A 19,763-nucleotide genomic window follows, 5' to 3' on the forward strand; every position below is an offset into this window, starting at 1 on the left:
TCCATCCTCTACCATACCAGCAAATAATATAAACACTCAAGTTGCATCTACACGTTCCTATATTGTCTATTAGGTAAAGATAGGTCCTAATCCCACACGAGGATGTGTAGGTGGGATTAGTTTCCATGGTCTACTCCGACCCGAGATAGAATTTCGGCAGCACCTCCCCGCTGTTCTCCAAATACACGTCCTGTGCTGGAGATTGTGTATCCGGAGAACAATTGGGAGGTGCTGTCGAAACTCTAACTCGGATCGGAGTAGACTATGGAAACTAAACCCACCTACACATCCTCGTGCTGTCCAAAGTAACGTGGACAATTCGAAACAGATACGGTTATAAATATGCAAAAATCTGCATATTTCCAAACGTATCTCTTTCGAACGGGAGACGCCTAACTAGGTTACGTGATATACGACCATCATACGGAAATAGATGTTTAGGATGACTCACCTTGCTATCGTACAAAGTGACGACTCGAGGACGGTAACGTAGCCTCTCCTGCAAAAAAAACATACAATTGTCAACTAAAAATTTCGGCAGCACCTCCCCTGCACGTGGAGGTTTCCATAACCTGCATCAAATAAACGGCACGATGGCCGACAACCACATGTACCGAGCAAGGAATGGCACGATGGCTCACTTCCACAAACATTCTTATAGCTTAAATTCCAAAGCCAACCATCATTTTCTAATTTCAACAACTAAAGTCCCACAATTTCCTAATTTCAACAACGAAAGCCCTACAATTCCCTAATTTCAACAAGTAAAGCTCTCTACAATTTCCTAATTTCAACAACTAAAGCCCTACAATTTCTAATTTCTAATATCTTATTTCTAATTTTAATCTACTATCTAAGTCAGATTTCCTAAATTCAAAAAAAAAATTACCTACGGGGACAGGGGGCGCCGGGGCCGGAACGGGGGCGGCCGGTGGGCCGCGGCCGTCGGGCAGGGGGCGGCCGTCGGGCAGGGGGCGGAACGGGGCCGGAACGGGGGCGGCCGGTGGGCCGCGGCCGTCGGGCAGGGGGCGGCCGGTGGGCCGCGGCCGTCGGGCAGGGGAGCCGGCGCCGGGCGCGCCGGTGGCGGGGAGCCGGGGCCGGGCCGAGGCGGCCGGCGGACCGTCGGGCGGCGCCGGTGGTGGGGAGGCCGACGCCGGGGCCGAGGCGTCGGGGTCGGGCGGCACGCGGGGGAGACAGGCGGCCGGCGGGGCGGTGGCGGTGGGCGGCGGGGCGGTGGCGGCGGGGCGGTGGCGGCCGGCGGTGGCGGTGGCGGGCGGCGCCGGCGACGCGGGAGTCGGGTCGGGCGCGGGGGCCGGCGGACGGGGCTAGAGGCGCGCGGAAATGAATCGACGAGACGCTAAGTCCGGAGATAACTTCGATTCTTTGCCGAGTGCCCGCGATCTGGCACTCGGCAAAGGCTTTGCCGAGTGCCGGATCGCTGGCACTCGGCAAAGAACTAGTGTTTGCCGAGTGCCTAGATCCAGGGCACTCGGCAAACTTAATTCGGGGTTTTTTTTATCAACCGAGGCCGAAGAAAGTGGGCCCGTGCAACTTGTTTGCCGAGTGCACATAGAAAACACTCGGCAAAATAAAATGTTTGCCGAGTGTTTTATGGTTACACTCGGCAAACGTTACATGAAATAACGTATTTTAGTGGCCTTTTTCAAATATACTTGTTCAAAATCGTGTCAAAATCACTAAAAAATTGTTAAATTAGTTTTCTACCGAAAATATTCCATTATTTCATGCAGTTATAGCTCAAATTCCATTTATATCTAATAAAAATCTATAATTGCATTTAATCAATAAAAAATATCAAATGCATCCGAAAAATTTCCAAAATTTGACATGAACCAACATGTGTTGTATGTTGCCTGTACAAAAAGATTTGAAGGCACTCCTTAATTCATGTGTCACTTGAACACCAAATCTTATTGGCTCCTTTCTAACTTCTATGAATCCCTCCAGGAGATTAGTCGGTTTCTAAGCATGATAGGTCAGAAATTGGGCGAAACGTTCTCAATTTTTTACCACAGCCTACACACATAATATAATGACATCTTGACAAATCTTGTGATTTTCAGATTTCGTTTGGTTTTTTTTACAATTTAACAACCATTGAACCAAAGGTTCGTGGTCGTGTTTTTTAAAAACAATGTTCAAAATTTCTTTTCATTTTCTGGTTGAGACCTCAATTTGGTCTCCATAATATGAATATGATTTTTTCACTGATTTCAATCCATTATTTCAAGTACGTGTAGTTAAAATTTGACTTCAATCAAAAAATTCCTATTAATGCAAACAAAGCATTAAAAATCCCAAACAGACCCGAAAATATACCAAATTTTAATATGTATAACCAAATGTCCTACGTGGGGAGTAGAAAAAGTGTGGAAGGTGTTGGAAGGAATTTTTTTTTTGTTTGCCGAGTGCATCAAGGATGGCACTCGGCAAAGTGTTTCGTTTGCCGAGTGTCCGGCTGAGACACTCGGCGAACGTTTGCGTGTGCCGAGTGTATGCGTCTGGCACTCGGCGAAGTGGACTTTGCCGAGTGTCACACGTCTAACACTCGGCAAAGGTGTAACGGCCGTCCCACGCTGTTAGTGCACGACGCACGTGCGCCGCACGCGATACCGATTTGCCGAGTGTGTCTTCTTTGCCGAGTGTCGTGGAGTTGTTTGCCGAGTGCCTGATTTTTGGCACTCGGCAAACCTCCTTTTTGCCGAGTGTTTTATTTTCGCCGAGTGTCCCATTGTGTACACTCGGCAAAAAGGCTGTTTGCCGAGTGCCCGAGAAAATGCACTCGGCAAAATTTTTACACTCGGCGAATTTACTGTTTCCGGTAGTGAACGTCTAATTTGAAGTCCGGAACTTCGGATGAGATATATGGCTCTGGAGAGGTTTGATAACCCTTGAAGGTTTTTTCAGCTGTATTTGTTTATAGTTGTATTTTTGGCATGAGATATGTAAGAGCTTCAACTCTAATTAGGGCGAGATTTTCCCACCATATTTTATATGAAGATTTGCTGCTGATTAATACACACCCAATCGAACATCAAAATTAACCGTTTGCTCCCAAACCCTAAGTCCATTCTCTAACCTATTTTGTTGTTCATCTACTTATATCCACAATCATAGTTGATGTTCTAGGCTTGCTAGGTAGTCTAGGGCATGTCGGCAATGTCTTTCACGGTCCATCCCAGATGAGAGCATCGCTGATATTTATGATATTTATTTACTAGTCTGCTCGTAAATTAGTCATTCTTCGCACATAAGTGCATTGGTTACCATTTCATGGTAATATACCATGTAAGCGTGATGGTTAACCCTCCCGGGCAAGCAATTCGGAAAAGCCCGAGGAAACCTGTCTGGCCTCTTCCAGAGACTGGCTTGGCCCCTTTCAGAAACTGGTCCGATCTTTTTACACAGATTCACTATGAATTAATCTGTTTGCAATCCACGCACTCTAGTGCTTTGGTGCGGTGTTGGCATTTGCGGTGATGATTTCATCCATGGCACTTGCGGTGTGTTCAAACATCAATCATTACTAAAAAGATAGTTCTGGTACCAGTAGGCAGATATATACATCAAAACTAGTCAAGATGTAACTAGGAACGAATTTTATATTGGTTCCGCCACTTCAGCGGAACAAAAAAGTCCTTACCGTTATTAGAAAAAGTCAATGTTTCATATATATATATATGCTCGATCATCATGAGGTATATTATTTCATATTGAAACACTATCATCAAATCCTTGATTTGTAAGTTGTAACCTATCGTCTCATAGGCTCCAAGCCTCCAACGTCCAACCCCAACACCACTTGCCACACGATTTCACTTCTTTTCCCTTCATGACTAGTACATTTCCGAACATGTGCCTCCACTATATGTGAGTATGTGAGATGTGACGACATCGACCATAATACAATGTGGCGCACCATGCATTATCTGACAAAATTCATCATTCTGCACGCGGTGCACCATTGCCTTAACAGACATGATTTGGCAGTACAAAAGGTAATAATTATCAAGCTTCATCCCACATGTCAAATGACCCACATAAATAACAATCAATGTTGTGAATAATAAAGTACTAATATTCCATTAATTTTTAAGTAAAAAGAAATAACAGATGCATGAGAGGGAGAGGCATGATTCATGATTGTGAACATGAAGAACTCACCTTTGAATCGCCATGATTGTTAGATAGATTACTCAACAAATATGGATATTTCACATGTGCATGTGACTACATGAGTTATCCGAGCCATCTATTTTTGAATCAATGGTGAGATGAATAATGGGTAGGTGAGAAGTACATGGGGTAGGTAGTGAATCAACAATTGGATGGAAAGAAATCAACAATTGAGATAAGTCATACGGTCACATGTACACGTAGTTTTACACTTTTTGTACTCAACAGCATACAGCTAGATGCATGGATATATTGGCCGTTAGCTGTTGGATGTGTTGCATGATTTGCTTGATGATTCCATCTTTTGACATGAAAGGATGAAAGCAACTAATAACAGATTGTAAATTGTATATATCTCGTGACCACGGTCCACAATCCACGCACATTTGACCTTAAGGCTCAAGTCGCATCTTCTCAATTCGTCTGTCTTCCAGTGCGGCATTTTGCCGGCACCGAGCTGTCGAGCCGCAGCACTCTTCATCAGCTCCTTCCACGGCCGCCCCTCTGATTCTCCCCTTGACCCCAGGCCTGACCAGGGGTAGCATAGCTCGCATCTCACGTCGCGTGCTGTCGTCAGAGCAGTCGAGAGATGGTGGGGCGGCTAGGCGTGCCACCGGAGGATATGGGCAAATCTTCACGTCCAAATCCAAATAATTATTATCCACTCCTTACCCTCTAATCCCATCCATATCTAATGAATAACTTTGTAATATATATATTTTTTCAATTGATTAATTGTACCATTCCCAATTGTAATAGGTATATAATTTTCTACCTATACCCTTCCTATTTGAAGTAGGTGTGAATTTATAGAGAGGGTATGGATACCAGCTGCTGATCCAGAGGCGGCGGGCCAATGAGCATGGGAGCGGCAACATAAGCAGAAGGGTGCGAAAAATGCGGCGTGGAGCGAGGACTATCAGTTGCTACGACAGTACCAAGCGTAGTGACGTTGTTCGCTGATTCACGCATCTCCTCTAATTTGAAACACTACAGTAATACCTTTTTTTCGAGGAAAATAGTACAGTGCCATGGCGCTCATCACGCATGCCTAAGTGCTGAGCTGCTTTGTTGCACTGTTGGGGAAAGCCTCGTCAGTACCGGTTGGGAACCCTCTTTAGTACCGGTTTCGCAACCGGTATTGGTGGTTCGGTACTAAAAAAAGCTTTAATACCGGTTGAAATAACTGGTACTAGAGGGCAGAGACCAACCGGTACTAAAGGGCTTGCCACTCCTGCGTAGCGCCAGCAAAATCCAACCGGCACTAATTAATTTTTTTAATTTCTTTTCTTATTTTCTTTTCTATTTCTGTATTCTATATTCATATTTCGTATTTGTTACCTTTAAGAATTACTAGTTCTAATACGCTAATATATATAAAGTTGTATTTATCTTTAATATTACATTTAAGACACTATTATATTTATATATACATACATATTGTGTATACACATATATGAATAATATTACATTGCCTCAACTTTTCAAGTTCAACATTTCGTATCTGCTATTCTGAACCCGAGTCCTGACGGTGATGTAGATTTGATCCATTATTACGAAACTCCCCCAGTGGATTTACTACCTCGTCTAGAAGAAATCCAGAGTGTTGTTCTTGAATTGCCCTGATGCACTCTGTGTCAAGGACTCTTTGCTTCCTATACATCATCTGTGTCATTGGCAAAGGTTACTATATATATAGTAGATCAATGGATTTGCACAATCAGAACTAATTTATTGTTAAGAATTTTGTATACCTATGATTAACTCGTGGTCGGTCATACGCTTCGGATCTACAAAGCCATGGATGAACTCACATACGTAGTATCCACATAAATTGTTACCCTGCTTCTATCTCCAGCACTATATATATGGAAAAAAAGTTACAAATATTTGTTATGTTCAAGGAAGTATCACGAGATGTGAAAATTCAACACATCCCGGGAAATCAATCTTCCAATAAAGTTCCTCCTTGAATTCACCCACGTGATTTTGACGGAATCAAGCCCATGCTTTGTTCAGAACGTCTATGAGGTCTTTGTATTCATCTTTTGGTTTCCTCAAAGATTCTGTAACACCCAAAATTCCATCATGAAAATAATGTAAGAAACTCAGTCTAGCTTTCTCTCTCTAAGGACTAAATAAAGCATTTTAATAAATTACGGTCTTAAATAATTAAAGAGCACTTGAAATAATTTTAGAAGCAATAAGTGCTTGGTAGAGTTTTTCTTTTCTCTTTTATTTTGGCTTTTGTTTGAATGCTTGCTTTTCATTTTCAAAAGAATTTGAATTGATTTTTGAAAACTTCAACTCTATTTAAATTCTCAAAACTCTCCACCTCTCTTTCCTCTCCTTGGGCCGAAACCCCTCCTCTCTTTCTTTTAGCCCGTAGGGTATTTTTTTTCCCTTCCTTTCTTCCAGCCGCATGGGCCCTTTCCCCACCGGCCCATCTCTTTTTCCCTCCCTCCTTTTCCTCAAATGCGTCAGCCCAGCCCCTTTTATTTTTTCTGGGCCGCCACCCCCCCTCTTTTCCCCCACCAGCCGGGCCAACCGGCCTGCTTCTTCCACCTCCCACCTCCAGGCGCCTGAAGCGCCAGAGCCAGGCGCACGCACGGCGCCCACCCGTGCGCCGCCGGCCCCCCAGCCCCCTCGCCTCCCAGCGACCTTCAGCCTTCCCGACCCCTCCAATCCCTTGCGCCGCACCTTCCCCACTCACTCCCGGCCTCAAACCGTCGCCCCATCCTTTCCCCTCCCCAGAAACGTCCGCACAAGCTTGAAGGCCATTAATGGCCGGCCGACCTTCGATCTCTCCCGGGAGCCCCTTCCGCTCCTCCCCGGGGCCTATAAAGGTCACCATCGACCTCGCCCGGAGTTTCTCTTTCCGTTTTGCTACTCACCCGCCTCTCTCTCGCACCGCCGCGCCGCCACCCAAGCCACGCCACCGCCCGAAACTTCCTGTACGCCGCCGCCCGTCCTGTTCGCCGGCTCGAGCGCCTGCTTCCTTCAACTCGCCGCCGACGGTGAGTTTCCCTCTTCGCGCGCCTCTCTCTTCCCCCTCGCCTGCACCGGTTCCTTTCCCCACCGCGCCAAGGGCGCCGGCAAGCCGCCCGTGGTGCGCCGCACCCCTGCCGTGCCTCTGGCGAGAGGTAGAAGATGATAAGGCCATTTTCTGATCTACCCCCTGGCCTATCTAATATTTCTTCTTTTCATTCTTGTGTGTTGTAAATCTTCCAGAAAAGCCCCTAAAGTTCCTGTATACTTTCATTTTAACCCGAGCCATGTCATCTTGTAGATCTAACCCTTTGTTTCTCTGTTTTCGCATGTACTGTTCAGTATATCTTTCTAAAATTCCTTGCTAGCCCCTGAAGTACATAGTTAATTCTGTTTTAGCCCCTAAAACTTGTTTATCCCATATCTTCATCGTTTTAAATCCGATTTCAGCGATTCTCGTGCTCACGCGATCGTCTCTGCATGAACGTTAATTTTAGGAGTTTGTTGTAAGCCTTTGCATATGTTTGTTGTACTGTTTTACTTATTCTTTGTTTCTTTGCCTTGTGTGATCGTGTAGACGACGTGACGTTCGCGGAGGAGCAAGTCCAAGAGCAGCCACCGTTCGAAGAAGAGTACTCCCAGTTTGCCGAGGAAGGCAAGTGGCCTTCTCCCCTGCATGTTCTTTTTGTCCCAATAATATCATGATCAAACACTTTATTTATTTCTTGTATGTGCATAAATTTGACGGGAATGCCTATTAAGGACTTACCTAGTTTTAATCCTTATTCCTTGAAAACCTGTTTAATCATGTTGGGTAGACTTTCTAGTCGCTTAATTTGGGTTGGTAATGTCTTAATAATGAGAAAAATGTTAATCATATTTTATTTATGTTGCTATACCTATTTAATTGCAAGAACACTTGTTTTAATTGGAACATGGAGAACCACCTAAGAAAACAGTACAACCACAACATCACATGGCTCTGATCTTAGCCGAATAATTAGGCATGTGGTTAGCTGGTGGCTTTACCGAAAGGGCAAGGAGGGGGAAGGTGTTGGGTACACGATCCGAAGCAGTAGCCTTCGCTAAGGTGCTGTCTCATTAACGGGTTATGGTCCGCATCGCTACTAAAACTCTAGCGGGCTACCAGTTATCTGCGTGTCTTTGTAAAGGCTTCGTAGTGGACCCCCCAGCCACTCACCAAAGGAAGTGTTTAAGGGCTTTGCAAACCCGGGCGACATGGGGGACCACAAGTTGTGGGTAAAGTGTACAACCTCTGCAGAGTGAAAACTGATATATCAGTCATGCTCACAGTTAAGAGCGGCTTGGACCCTCACATGATAATTGAACTTAAAGATGAGATTAATATGTGTTACCTTTACCTTTGGGTTAATGTTAATGTTATATGCTTAATTGGGTTGGTATAAACGTACATCTAGTAATGAGGTGCTGCTAATAAAATTTGACCAACTAAAATGCTAATCGCTTAAAGCCTTGAGCCATTCCTTGTGAGCCTTGCATGTTTCCCCCACTTGCTGAGTACCAACCATAAGTGTACTCACCCTTGCCCAAACGCTGTTCAGAAGCTTGTGACGACGTGGAGTTCTTCGACGACTTCGAGGAGTTTTAGGCAGGCGTTCACCAGTCAAGCCTGTGGAGAAGCTGCGCTGTGTGTGTGTGCGTGTTATGTTATCGGTGAACGATTAAAGACCTTCGTGTCTATCACGCTGAGTGTAATAAAGTTCCTACTGGTTTATGTACGTTATTGAGCACTGTCTTTGATGTATTCACTGATGATGTCAACATATGTGTGAGAACGGATCCTGGTACACATATGCGATGCATTCGGTTTTATCCAGAAACCGGGTGTGACCGATTCCAAGATATATACGAAGCTCATATCAGGCACGACAACAATGAGTATCCAATGGAAGCTGTACAACCAAATTAAAGCTAGTTAGGGGGTGTTTGGATACACTCAGCTAAACTTTAGCACCTGCCACATCGGATGTTTGGATACTAATTAGGAATATTAAACATAGTCTAATTACAAAACTAATTGTACAGATGGAGTCTAATTCGCAAGACGAATCTATTAAGCCTAATTAGTCTATGATTTGACAATGTGGTGCTACAGTAACCATTTGCTAATGATGGATTAATTAGCCTTAATAGATTCGTATCGGGAATTAGACTCCATTTGTGCAATTAGTTTTGTAATTAGCTCATGTTTAGTCCTAATTAGCATCCGAACATCCGATGTGACTCTACTAAAGTTTAGCACCTCGTATCCAAACACCCCCTTAGTCTTATATTTAACTGCTAGTTCAAAAAAGAAAGAGATGGGAAACACACCACTTGAAGTTGTACGGGTCCTAATTAGCATCCGAACATCCGATGTGACTCTACTAAAGTTTAGCACCTCGTATCCAAACACCCCCTTAGTCTTATATTTAACTGCTAGTTCAAAAAAGAAAGAGATGGGAAACACACCACTTGAAGTTGTACGGTAGTAGTATGTACTTCTTGTAATGTTGCTTGTTGAGGAACTTATATATATATTCTTCAATACCCAATTTGGTTTATCTCTTAGAGTTGACTCATTTACAACATCGGGGTCCATCAAGCCTATGTCATAGTATCCTTTCCTCCGACAAGTTTGAACTCCATCCTGCATGATATAAAATCAAATAGGAGTTAAGACATCGCACAATGACTAGAGCGGGGATTTTGAAGTTAGAGCAAATTAAAGACTTACGGAACTCAGGAACTGATGAGTGACTTGTTAAGTGTGTCTTGATTGTACAAATAATACAATTCCTCCAGTGGCACATTTATGATGTCTTCCCCACGGAAATAATGTTGATCTCCAATCCGAACTTCGAGCATAAAAATACCATCAGCTGAAGCTTCCATGTACCATTTGTGCAACTTGTACATCTTCATTGGGAGACGGTCCACCAACTGCGGCCACATAAGCAGTTTCCCATACTCATATTTCCATTTAGTAGATCCAGGGTGCTTTGTGATGTCATCCTCCCCTCGAAGTTGAGCTGCAGTGAGATTTGTATCTTTGGCGAATTGTAGTAGGTTCTTATCAAACTCAGAAAGCACCTGGAGCGAGGCAATCAATTGGTTGGATTGGGTTCCGAGTTGTGGAATAGTTAACCCACTTTTCTTCCTCTTCTGAGGAGCCTTTGTTATTTGTCTATCATAGTTAGATAGCGGTGGTTTCTCTGGCTATTTCCTTCGCTCCACCTCCATGCTTCTGATGAAAGCTCGAATTTTACCCTTATCAACTAGTGGATCTTCCTTTGGCTTCTCCCTTGCGAAGAAAGCTTTTACCTCAGTATCCACTACTGCACGAAGTTCCTCATCTGTCATATCACATGAGTACTTGGGTTCTGGTTGCTTCTCCTTCTGCTTTTTCTGCTTCTTCATAGCCGCAGTAGGCGGAACTGAAGGCGTCTTTCACCGTGTAGCCATGCTCATAGCAAGGGGAGGTGGACTCATGCTAGGATCCCTGTCTGGTAGTGGACTCATGCTAGGATCCCTGTTTGGTAGTGGAGATGGTGCCCTAGCAGATGGCGTAGGTGATATTTCCCTTGAGCTTTGAGGAGATGATCCCAAGGTCGGGGGATTTGGCTTCGTAATCCTTATGTAGCGCTTGGGCCATAGAATCCAACCATGGATGGCTTCTCCTAGATTCTTTTTCCCGTCACCTCTAGGGGTCTCCAGTTCCAGGTCATTCCAACCATCGACCATTCAGTCCACCCCAACTTTGGCGTAACCACGAGCTAGAATCTCCATGCCATGAAGTGTTTGGTCTTGCGTCGGTTGCTCAGCCACACCATAAGCCACCACGATGAGCTTGTTTTTCACGGGAGTAACAAGCTCACAAGGGGCTCTCCCAGTGATGTCATCCACGGAGTGGCGTTGGTTGTCCTCAAGTAAGTCAGAACATCCCCCAGCTGAGGCTTCCATGGAAGCGACACAACTTCGACGCTAAGAGGGGCTTACATCAACATGTGCCCCTGATGCTGCAACAGCTGCTTGTTCACTAACTTGTTTGCTAAGAGCTAGAGCCACACGCCGGTCGATTGCTTCCTCCATTCTTGCCTCTATCAAAGCTTCATGTTCTTGCAACTCTCGCAGCTATCGTGCGTGTTCGGCCTTACTTCTTTGGCGACTTCTATATGAATCAATGTGCTCACAAAAAGCAAACTTCCATGGAATTACTCCTTTGCCTCGGTAACATCCAGGGTGTTTCGGGATTACCAAGTGCCATAGTCAGCTCGTCCTTCTCTCAATCAGGCACGAAAGGTCCATCGGCCATTGCCTTTATTAAGTCCAGAAGCCTCGTAGCCGCTTCTCTTAATTCTTGGCCGAACACAAATGATCCATCTTTGGGATTGAGAGTGCTTCCATGAGCATAATATTAATTCTTTGCTCGCTCCGGCCATTCGAGAGTCTGCGGTACTATTCCCATGGCAATTATGTCATCTTCCATTCTCTGCCATTTCATGATCCCATTCTTGTAACCTCCTGGAGCAAGACGATGAAAGTATTTCTTCTTCTGAGTATTATCGGTGTTGGTCCAAGTTGTCTTAGCGCTCTTTTCCGAGTACTTGAACTGTACAAAGGAATGCCAGTGATCTCTTAACTTCGGGTGCTTTGTGAAATCAAATGTAAGCCCCTTCTCTATGTAATATTTGTTCAGATTTTTCTTGTACATCTGAAAATTAATTGCACCCTTCTTGAAGCCCCAATCTTTCACTTTGTCTTCATCTACACCTTCGAATGTGAAGTTTTCTTTTAACTGTTCCCATATCTCCTTCTCTCGGTCAGGTACCATGCTAGTGGAAGCGATGCTGTTCTTGATTTCAGGGCTTTTCCAATTCTGAAAGCTTATGGGATGTTATCTCTGACAAGAAACCCAATTTGATTCACCAATTTAGTCTTAGCATTGATAGGAGCAACTGGTTCACCATCTTTAGCAATTTCCGTGATGATGATACGGTCCTCTAACTTCTTCTTCTTCTTGCCTCGTTTTCGTTTAAGCCTGCTGCTCGATCCAGATGGCTAAAAAATGACAAGCACTATTAATTCCCGGTAATCTTGATAAGTAGAGAATTCAAATAATGTTTACATATAATAATTGCTATACCTTGCCTTGTTGCCCATCATTGCCTCCCTCGTCAATTTGTTGCTCCTCATTGCCTTCCTCGGCAATTGGTTGTTTCTCGTTCATATCACCAGACATGTTGAGGTAGATGTCAGTCTAGTTGTGATCGACCTCTTCGTTTGGTTGATCGTTTGTGCCACCTTCAGCAATCAACTGCATTATGTATTCCTCGGCCATTCAGGCTTGGTCATCCTCTGATCGTGCCATTGTAACTAGTATATTATAAAAGGAATTATTTTCTAAGAAATAGTAGAATTTAATCTAAGAATGACTAGAACTTATACAATTTTGTTAGAATAAATGACTACCAAAATGAATGACTAATACTTATACATTTTCAAAAAGAATGAAACAGTTATACAATTGCTAATATTTATACATTTGGTACAATAAATGACTACACTTATACAATTTGTAACAATATAAACGACTAATATAATATAAAAGGAATTATTCTAAGAAATAGTAGGATTTATTCTAAGAATGACTAGAACTGATACAATTTTGTTAGAATAAACGACTACCAACAATATTTACATTTACTAGTGAATTGCTAGAAAATGACAACAAATAAAGAATGAAACACTTATACAATAATAATTGACTACAAAAATATATGGTTCAGGATGCCAACACCAATAGAACTACAAATATTTAATCCATAAGAGGTAACTACACTTATGTTAGAATAAATGACTACCAACGATATTTATAGTGAATTGCTAGAAAATGACAACAAAAAATAATGAAACACTTATACAATAATTGAGTACAAAAATATTTACAGTGAATTACACATTTCTATAATAGATCGAACTATTTGATGAATTTTGTAACAGTAAATGATAACATCATAAAATTACTTGGTAATTTCTAAAAGTATCAAAGTAATTTTCACTTATTTTTATACATTTTTAAGAATTAACAGGATTTAATATAATTTCTAGCTACGTCAACTATTTTTCTATATTTTCAAGCTAATTAAACAATCTTTCATACAATTTGTAGCTATTTTCTAATTAGCTAATTAAACAATCTTTCCTACAATTTGTAGCTATTTTCTAATCCTGTAGAATGAAAAAAGAAAAAATGGCATGCTTATATTACCTTTTTAGAGTTATTGACATAATTTTTTTTTCTAAATTAACATGATTTCCAACACTTATACATATTTTTTTTGTAAATTAACATAATTTCCAACACTTATACAAATTTCCTATAATTTCTAGATATTTTCTAATGCAGTAGAAATTAAAAAATATATATGACGTCACGGCCGGTCGCAGGCTTACGTCAGCGGCAAGAAGCCAAGCCCGCGGTCGGCCGAGCGTCGGGTCGCGCGCGTGGATCGGAGGGGCTGGGTCCGCGTGATAGTGGAGGGGCCGGGGCCGGCGGTGGCGGCGGTGGTGGTGGCGTCGGTTGACGACGGGGGCAGCGATGGGGGCAGGTCGACGGGCGGCCGTGATGGGGCCGAGCAGCGACGGGGCGGTGACAACGGGGATCCACCGCGACGGACCTGAGGTGGCGACGGGGATGGCGATGGAGGGTCCGGGGGGTGGCGGCGACCCGAGGCGGCGATGGGGACCTGAGGGGGCGGCGGCGATGGGGGCGATGAGGCAGGATGGCGACGGGGGGTGCAGCGGCAGCAGACAAGGCGAGGTGCTTCATAGCAGCGGCAACGGATTAGGCGGGGAGTACGTGACACACGATAAGTGTTGTTGGGAGAAGAAGGGCCGGCCACTAAACCACCCCTCTCCCTAGTACTGGGCAAGAAGCCCACCCAGTACTAAAGACCCTATAGTAAATGCCTAGTACTAAAGGCCCCACACCCAGTACTAAAGTGCTCCACGTGCGCGAAAGGAAAAGACCTATTTAGTACTGGGTGTTGCCCCAACCCGGTACTAAAGGGGTTGCATACTCCTATTCTTTTTATTTTTCAAACAATCTGGTAGGTTCATGTTTATTAGATATACACTATAAAAATATCAGATGTGCTCAAATATCAAACATGGTAAAGTTATTAATTTTAACTTAGTAATAAGTTATAATGGTCATAATACTTATGTTAACTTTAAAATTCAAAAAAATAGATATTTTGATCATGCAAAAATTTAGAAGAATAGAGCCTGTAGTGTTATTAACATGTTTACCATGAGTTAATCATGTACTTATTTAATCGTATGTAAATTTATTATTTAATATTTAATGGTGCTAAAAATCGAAATATTTAATATTTTAACCATGCAAAAATCAGTTCTTGTTTAATAGGGTGAGATTTTTGCAAATAGTATTGTTAATAAACCCGACAGATACATGACATATCATTACAATGCGTTATTACATTAATTCCTTTGTTGATAACAAAAACACAACATAATGGTTCAAATACATTATGCAACATCATCTAATGGAACGTTAATAACCCTTCTCTTGACGAACGTCCCTTGGTTGTGATTGCGGCGTAAGTATGGAGCGTCCTCTTTGGCTAACAGGATGGTTGGGCCAACCTCGTTTGAAAATGGAGGAAGGTCATCAAACTGATCATAATCTTCTGAAATTTCAGTCTTGTCCTCAACTTCAACGATTTTTCTTTTCCCTGGAAGAACTATGTAGTGATTTGGCTGGTCATCTGACTTATTAGCACTCTTCCTTATTGGTTTGCTTGACATGTCCTTCACATAGAAAACTTGAGTCACATCATTGGCTAGGACAAATGGTTCATCTCTGTATCCAATCTTGTTGAGGTCCACTATTGTCATCCCATAATTGTCTGTCATTACGCCTCCTCTAGTAAGTTTTACCCATTGGCACCGAAATAGAGGGATTTTCAAAGGTCCATAGTCAAGTTCCCATAACTCCTCAATGACACCGTAGTATCTGTCTTTTTTTCCATTGTTGTCTATTGCATCTATACGGACACCTCTATTTTGGTTTGTGCTATTTCGGTCTTGGACGCTGGTGTAAAATGTGTACCCATTTATCTTGTATCCTTGTAATGTTGATACTGAGATAGATGGACCCCTAGCTAACCATGCTAGTTGTTCTTCAATCATGTCATCACCCATCAGCCGTCGCCGCAACCAAGACGCCAAAGTGTCAATGTGATGACGTGTAATCCAGACCTCAGTCTTCCCTTGGTTTGAGGACCGTACAATAGCTCTATGCTCCTCCATATATGGTGCAACCAAGGATGATTGTTGCAGAACCGTGAAGTGTACTTTACGAAATGTATTCTCATCGATATCGATCCGAGCTTTCCTCCCTAGTGCGCCCTTTCCCTTCAATCTCCCCTCATGGCGTGATACAGGTACTCTAATCGAATTTAGGTCATCAATAAAGTCAACACAAAACTTAATGACCTCCTCTGCTCTATATCCCTTTGCGATGCTTCCTTCCGGACGGGCACGGTTACGAACATACTTCTTCAGAACTACCATAAACCTCTCGAAAGGGAACATATTGTGTATATTGTGTAGAAATACAAGACCAATAACAAAAATCTCTTCAACAAGGTGGACTATAAGGTGGGTCATGATATTAAAGAAGGAAGTTGGAAAGACCATCTCAAAGCTGATAAGGCATTGCACCACATCATTCTGCAGTTTTAGTAGATTGTTTGGATGGATTGCCTTCTGAGAAATCATGTTGAGGAATGCACATAGCTTCACAATTGTCATTCTCACATTCTCTGGTACAATACCACTCAGTGCAATAGGTAGCAATTGTGTCATCAGGACATTGCAGTCATGGGCCTTTAGATTTATGAATTTCTTCTGCTTAAAATTTATTATTGCCTGTATATTCGAGAAGTAGCCCAATGGGACCTTGATACTATTCAAGCAATCAAACATGCTTTCCTTCTCTTCATTGCTAAGAGTGTAATTGGTAGGATGCAATTAATATCCATCATCTCTCTTTTCCGGATGTAGGCTATCTCGTTGTTTTATACGTTTCAGGTCCTGACATGCTTCAATTGTATCTTTTTCCTTTCCATATGTACCCAGGAAGCCAAGCACGTTCACGTAAAGATTTTTCATTTGGTGCATCACATCAATTGCATTACGAACCTTAAGGACTTCCAAATAAGGTAGCTCCCAAAATATAGACTTTTTCTTCCACATGGGTGCATGTCCGTCCTCGTCGTTCGGAACAGGTTGGCTACTAGAGCCCTTGCCAAAAACTACACTCACATCCTTTATCATAAAAAATACACGTTTACCATTACGGTGAACAGGCTTAGTACATTTTTTTTCCTCCCCTTCAAAATTCTTCCCTTTCTTTCTTAACGGGTGCTTAGCAGGAAGAAATCAACGATGGCCCGTATACACGACCTTTCTACAATGTTTCAAATATATGCTGCAAGTATCATCTAAACAGTGCGTGCAACCTTGAAATCCCTTATTTGACTGTACAGACAGATTACCAAGCGCCAGCCCATCATTGATGGTTACGAACAACAATGCTCGTAGATTAAAAGTCTTCTTTTTGTCGTCATCCTACACACGTACACCTTCTTCCTTGTATAGCAGTAGAAGTTCATCAACCAACAGTCTTAGGTAAACATCAATGTTGTTGCCAGGTTATTTTAGGCCTTGGATAATTATCGGCGTCATAATGAACTTCTGCTTCATGCACATTCAGGACGGAAGGTTGAACATACATAAGGTCACAAGCCAAGTGCTATGATTACTACTGAACTCATCGAATGGATTGAATTCATCTATACTTAAAACAAACCATATGTTACTTGCATCGTTTTCAAACTCAAGGAATTCTTTATCAATTGTTCTCCACTGTGACCCATCAGTAGGGTGTCTGATTATTTCATCTTACTTACGTTCTTATTTCTGAACAAACGCTTCAACCATGGCACTACAGGGACATACCACATTACCTTCACAGGAAATTTCTTCTTGATGTCCTGCCCCTAAACATCACCGGGGTCATCTCACCTGATCTTATAATGCAGCGCTTCGCACACAGGACAAGCCTCCAATTTCTCGTATTCCTCATCGTGATAGAGGATACAGTTATTAGGACATGCATGCATCTTTTGTACCTCCAAACCCAGAGGGCAATCAACCTTTTTTGCTTCGTACGTTGAGGATGGCAATTTGTTTCCCTCGGGAAGCATGTTCTTTATGATTTTCATTAACTCATGAAAACCCTTGTCAGAAACTCCATTTTTTGTCTTCCATTGCAGCATTTTCAGTGTGGTATCCAACTTTTTGTGCCCCTATTTGCAATCTGGGTACAATAATTTCTTATGACCATCTAACATACGCTTGAACTTCTCTGACTCCTTCACATTCTCACAGTCTTCCTTTACATCTCGCAACACCTAACCTAGATAATCGATAAGACCTTCTGCCTCGCCCATCTCTTCTTCAGCCTCGCCCATTGGAGCATCTACAAAGGCACCTCCTTGAATCCAGTCAGGAATATTGTCATCATCTTCTTCTTCATCATGATCCATCATAACTTCTCTTTCCCCATGCTTAGTCCAAACAAAATAGTTAGGCATGAATCCAGAAATATATATGTGGGCATGAATAGTCTTTCTCGATGAGTAATCCTTCTCATTTTTGCAATTTCTGCATGGACAACAAATGAAACCGGATGGTGGTTTGTTGGATTCTACTTGATCGAGAAAACTACGCAAGCCATTAATGTACTCCATGGAACATTTGTCTGTGTTGTACATCCATTACCAATCTATCTACAAAATATTACCGAACCAATGATATTCTGATCATCCATACAATTATAAATGAAACATAATAAACATGAAACAAATACCATTAAAATGAAATGTTGCTGAAAGTTTAGATAGAAAATACAAAAATTTAAATTTTAGATCCAAATAACATGATACACTACGACAAACTCAAATATTGCTGAAAATTTAAATAGAAATGCACAAATTTAAATTTCAAACCCAACCAACATGATACACTACGACAAACAATCCACTGAGTACAATCTGGGAGGACTTTAACCATCCTTGAGAGGTGAAGATGAAGGTTTCGTTGACCCAGCCTCATCCTGTGGTTTAGTTGTACCTCCTGCAATGGTAGTACTAAGTGGACTTGAAACACCCAGGACTGACGGTGGAGCATAACGACCACCAAAAGGAGATTCCTGACCCGCTGCAACAGCATCTTCATGACATCTTTGCAAATAACAAAGCATTGCTTTCTTCCACGTGCTCATTTTCTTCGGCTTATCGTGAGGGCCAACTATGATTTTCCCCTTGCCGCGAGAAGGAACGATATTCGCCCCCACCATCGCCAATACCTCCAGCAGCAGAAGCCATCTCTATATACCATAATTTATTTAGCTCATATTTGCAAATGACTAAACTATGAACAAATTATATATTTTTCCCACAATTTACATACCTCAAGCATAACATACAAATGAAAATTTTCTCTATTGTAGCTTATTCTAAAAATGATTAATTATGTACCTTTATTTCATCTTATTATCTCTAGTACCACAATTTATCTCGCTCACATTTACCATAATTTATTTATCTTATATTTGAAAAGTACTAAACTATGAAATTATAAATGAAACATAAAAAATATGAAACAAATATACCATTAAACTGAAATGTTGCTGAAAGTTTAAATAGAAATATAAAAATTTAAATTTTAAACCCAAACAACATGATACACTAGGACAAACTCAAATGTCGACATCACATATCACAGGCTGGCTCTGGTCTAACGACGGTAGTGACTTTCTACAATATGTGAAAGGAATGCGTTGTAAAAGATAGCTGGGGCATAGAGCTTTGTGAGGAAAGTGTTGGAGGGCAGAGAGCTCAGAGATGCAAAAGCTTGTGGCTTGAAGCGGGTTACTGGGGAGAAAAATTTCATGGGAACCGTCCACAAAGTCCTCCCGTGTGGCCCCCGTCTCAATTTTGTCCGCTGGGGGATCGACGCTCCGGAGCGCTCGGCTCGCTCGATCGCTGCAACGCTTCTCTGTTTGCTCGCCCAGCTCGCTCGCTCGCAACTCCTTGGCTGGTCTCCTGCAGGCTACGCGTCCTCTCCTCTCCTCGCGCCGCCAGCCTGCCTGCACTGAAGTCGTGAGGTGGTCGATGAGGCGCACGCCAGCCTGCGCCACGCCACCGCCATCGCCAAGCTGCCGGCGTGACAGCCACCATCTCCCTCATCCGCGAGGGGCCACCACTCATGCCTGTCGTCCGCTGCCGCCATCCTCCATCATCCACAGACAGCCGCCCCCGCCGCCCTCAAGCCCGGCGGCCGCCGCCATCTCCCTCGAGCTCATCCTATTTGGACTTTGCCTCCGCCACCACCTAATTCAGGTACAGATTTTGCATATTTGTATTCAGGTATAGATTTTGCATATTTGTTCTCATACGTTT

The 19,763-nt window shown here is 42.7% G+C and overlaps 2 pseudogenes; both read right to left on the bottom strand.

Moving 5' to 3' along the window:
* Window positions 1-5,704: 5,704 nt before the first annotated feature.
* LOC140222209 (uncharacterized) lies at window positions 5,705-12,547 on the bottom strand (annotated as a pseudogene).
* Window positions 12,548-14,760: 2,213 nt separating this feature from the next.
* On the bottom strand, window positions 14,761-19,512 carry LOC140222210 (uncharacterized; annotated as a pseudogene).
* Between the last annotated feature and the right edge of the window lie 251 nt (window positions 19,513-19,763).

Source organism: Setaria viridis, chromosome 3 (assembly GCF_005286985.2).
Source record: "Setaria viridis chromosome 3, Setaria_viridis_v4.0, whole genome shotgun sequence".
Lineage (NCBI taxonomy): Eukaryota > Viridiplantae > Streptophyta > Magnoliopsida > Poales > Poaceae > Setaria > Setaria viridis.